Raw genomic sequence first — 5,000 nt, forward strand, 5'->3', positions numbered from 1 at the left:
TGTGCGTTTAATTTTCACCACTTTAGTACTTTTTAGCACAGGAATGGGCCGGCACTACTAACGCTAGTTACGCCACTGTTAAAACGTATGAAATAAACTCGCTACCTTCACTTACTAATTCTCGTGTTACTATGCCAGCTTCCAGATGCGTATTATCATTTCATTCGTTTGTGACACCTACTTTTTATATTTTTTTATTCAGACGATCATGATGAGTATAGCTGACAGCTCTCATGTCTCCATCAACGTCCCCATGTCAACTAACACCTAAGCACCACATGTCTGGTATCACTTACGCAGTTCAAGAAGTATGTCAACTTTTCCACCTCTCCCTTGTCTTCTTGTTTTGATACGTTATCCTGCTGACGGGGTACCCTGTGTGAGACCGTTTTCTTTACGCTTCCGTTTTCTGTTATATCTTCCGTTCACATTTTTGTTTATTTATTGTTTGAGGCCATCTATGCTCTATGCGTATTATGTTGTACGCTGTCTTTTTTGTGCAAAGATGATTTCTTTCAGTTACCGTTTTCTGTCTCATTTTACTCTTTTGATATATTACTCTTGATATGGCGAAGAAAGCTGCTCATTCTTTGTCCATGGATAAAGCAGTGGGCTCTGGTTGTATCCCTAGGGAAGCCAATAAGTATGCTCCAGACTATTTGCTCCTGTTGATATGCCCCTTTTTTTAATTCATTCCTTATACATTCGTTTTTGCCTGCTTCTGTTATGAAAGTTATAATAGTCCTACTATTAAGAATGTAACCAAAGACCTCGCTGTTAAAAACAACTATAGGCCAATCGCAATTGCTACACACATTTGTAAAATGCTAGATTTAGCAATATTAGCAAATATAAGGGAATTTTTATATACCAATCAGTTCGGGTTTAAACCAAATCTAAGCACAGAAATATGTTTATGCCTTGAAAAATTATATCAATTAGCTATTACCACGTAAAAAATACGCCTGTACATTTATGCTTTTTAGATGCCAAAGTAGCATTTGATCGGGTGAACTATTGGAAACTGTTTGATAAATTGTTGTGCCGAAAAGTACCGGAATATTATATCAAGTTACTCGCCTCTTGGTTTAACTTTCAAAATTTTGTTGTTCAATGGAATGATCAATTTTCTGGCTCCTTCAATAGCAGTAATGGCTCGAGACAGGGAGGCATTCTGTCACCCTACCTTTTTAACATTTATGTATATGACCTGAATATTCAACTGGCTTGTTCCGGAATAGGATGTCACATCGGGAATGTTGCGTTTAATAGTTTTAGCTATGCGGATGATCTAGTTATTCTCGCTCCAACTGCTAGGGCACTTCGAAAACTTCTGAAGATTTGTGAAGACTGCCATAGAACATGATATATTATACAACACCAGCAAAACTGTGTGCATGTTGATTCCTTCATGTAACAACAAAAGTCAGGAATATCCATGGATTTCATTGCAAAATGACTTCTTACAATTTGTAAATTCACTCTCGTATCTGTGCCACATAATTACTAGTAACAATAAGAGTAATGAAGATACTGAACAGCAGCGTCGGAAGCCCTGTGTGAGAGGGAATATGCTTATAAGAAAATTTAATTTCTGTGATGATGAAACTAAAGTTCATTTATTCAAAACTTTTTGTACGACAATCTATTGTTCTTCACTATGGTATCACTACACACAAAAAAACTTTAGGAAGACTAAGAGTGTGTCATAATGATATAATAAGGGGGCTCATGGGGGTCGCCCGAAGTAAACAAATTTACAGAAAAAATACAGTTATCACGACCAAAGTGTTGATATGTTAAAAAAAAAAAAAACTTGTGACACTGGCTCAATTATATTATTCTCCATCTACATAAAAAAACAATGTTATCCGGCGCTTTACTGCAGTAGAGTATTCTTTAGTTTAAAACAGATTGAGAAATCTTAAATCATTATTGTTTTTTAATACGATTGCTAAAAGACAGTGATGCGTCTTTATTATTTACATTACATGATGAATGGCACAGAATACTTACATGACAGATAAAACTGTTTGTTATGTTCTATATTTGGAATGATTTGTGTTATAATATAGATGGAGAATAATATAGTTGTTATTGAGCTTATTTACGCTTGCTTTTTAGGTCTAGTTGCATGACCCTTCTTAGTTTTTTTAAGTTTATTGGTAAGATACACACTTTGGTTGTGATAACTGTATTTTTTCTGTAAATTTGTTTGTTTAATAATAAATCAAAAGTGTAGACCCTTGGCACCACTACTTTTATTTGTAAATTTATTGTATATGAATTCATATTCGAAATAAAGTATTATTATTCTCCCTATAGCCAGTTTGTGACCTCGGGCAGCCATACTGAAATACCCAGACCAGCACTCAGTACCCTACTGTAATGAAGTAGCACTTAGGAGCAAAATGCTCTTCTTCGCCCTCGTTTGATTTTATAACAATATGCTATTTCATTACAAATAAATTATTACTGTACAATATATTTCGAAATATTGTCGTCCTGAGGTCTATTGCAGTTGAAGGAAAGAATTTTGCATTCTAATCTGTATACGTCTCCAGTATTGAAAGCCAAATCCAATTGTTTATCAAAACTTTTGAAAACAAATTTAGCAAAATATAATATTTTTCTGCCATGCTCAGGGATGATAGAAAAGGCTACTAATGTAATTTCTTTCTATATTAAGGCTTTGGTACGATATTTAGAGAATAGCTAAATTATGTGTATCATAAAATAATAATTTGAACATATTTGGAATAAAACTGTTCTTAAAAGAAGGACAAAACAATAAATATATATGCCAAATCAATAGGCACAGGCATAGCAATTGCCCGGCCAAGATTTTTTCCTTTTTGTTATTATACTTAAAGGCCATTTTATTCCCCGCCATGATGATTCGATAAATTTTACCATAAAAGAACTATCTTTATATGTTCCATATTAAGTTGCTCTTAGAATATGTTTCAAAATAAGCTCCTTACCAAATGAGCAGTGTGAGGACACAGGTGTAGCCTAGGCACCAAACTTCGTTATCTTTGCTAGGACAAATCTATGAGACATATCGTTTGATGATTATACGAATTAAACCAGGATTTGTTACACATAAAAAATACAGCCATTTTTGCTTTGAATCGAGTATCAGAAGTTGTATTCTACAGTTTTTTTACGTCGTCCTGAAATACTCTCACCAAGTGCGACATTTCAGAATTTTGTTGAGAAACCACGTTTGATAGCGTCGCCTTTATGTGTATAAAACTGAAAAACTGATGGCATAGACAGTACCCTACAATCTTATTACTGCAAAACATTCGAAATGACTGACAAAATAAAACAAAGGAAGCGTACCTTCTACTAACAAGACATTGATCTGACTAGCACAAAATTATGAGCACATAAAATTCAGTCTGTTCTGTTTACCTGTGGAATATTCCATTTTTTAAAGAATTCCTGTGCACATTTCTGCAATTATAAGGTGCACAACCTACCATTATGAATATGATGAACGAAAAAAATCGCAGGACACACATTCAATTTCCGCGGTTCCACGGTATTAGAAGATGACCGCAAGGCAGCGCCGCCCTGGTGGCGGTACACCAAACTATGTAGTACTAAAACTTATACTATACAGATAGCATCTTCAGCTATTACTGATGGCTTATGGTTTCAAGCCGTATAGAAGAGGCAGGTTGAAAGGCATCAGCTCTTCAGAGAGAGAGAGAGGGAGAGAAATAAAACACTAAAAGGAATAATAGCTGACAGGGTTAATCCTTGTTACCCTCGAGAGAGTGGCACTCGGAATTTTCATTCAACTGTCTTAACCTCATGTCATCCTTAATTACGAAAAACAGCACGTTTTCTCGCAGGGGTAAGGGACTGAGGCCTGTATATACTTACACGCAAATTTTCATACCTGGTCACATCAGTACTACTCTGTGAAGAAGTAGCCTATAGACTACAAATCACGGTACATCCACCAAAATTTACTGAAAATGACGACCGAAGGCCTAAAATTGTACAACTTACTCAAAAGGGCAGAAATCATACGAACTGACCTGAGGTTAATCGGTTCCTTATAACAGAAGCAGTATTGGTTTCTATGCAAAACTTCAAATTAACGTAACCTACAAATTTAATCGGATTATTTACCACCTTCAACCCATAGATATTCAAATTGTTAACCAACGATGCAGAAGAGAGAGAGAGAGAGAGAGAGAGAGAGAGAGAGAGAGAGAGAGAGAGAGAGAGAGAGAGAGAGCACAGCTGTTGCTGATGAATAACAAAAAAGGAAAATATTCATAATATTGGAGGAAAAATAAATAATTATATTGAAGACAACGTACATGCAATTCAGCCAAGGTACAATGAAACTGTTATGGTTTACAAGAACATTACGTTATAAATTCTCCCCCTCTGCAAACTTGTGTCACATTACCCAAGGATGAGAATCTAGAGGATCCGACCGTTATCCTAACCGGTCTTAACTGATTAGAGAGAAAAACCTTCTGAGAAGAAATAAAAATGCTGACAACAAATGAATTGGCTTGAGAAGTAGTTTCCTTTTTCCTGACAATGGTCAATATGATTCAGACATCCTTCAGTTATGATTTTTTTTACTTACATCTTGAGAAATGTAGCCTGTTTTTTCTGGAGGTGACGCTCAATATGGGAAAATATACCGTCAGATCAAACAAGTAAAAGGACTTAAGTGGGTGCTACTTGCCTGGCAGGCTATCACCATCCCCATTTTGCCGAGGCGCCACGCTGTCACAATATCCAGCAAGAGACATTTTTCATTCCTGCTGAACTACGGTCATCTTGGCAGTATGATTGACGCTGACACTTGTCAAGTCTTAGGCCACGTTCACACACGGCGTTTTTAACCGCGGCGGCCACCGCTCGTTTAACGCTGCTATCGTTCACACGAAGCGTTTTTGACCTGTAATGTTTGTTTTATATATATATATATATATATATATATATATATATTTATATATATA

This window comes from Macrobrachium rosenbergii, chromosome 37, assembly GCF_040412425.1.
Source record: "Macrobrachium rosenbergii isolate ZJJX-2024 chromosome 37, ASM4041242v1, whole genome shotgun sequence".
Taxonomy (NCBI): domain Eukaryota; kingdom Metazoa; phylum Arthropoda; class Malacostraca; order Decapoda; family Palaemonidae; genus Macrobrachium; species Macrobrachium rosenbergii.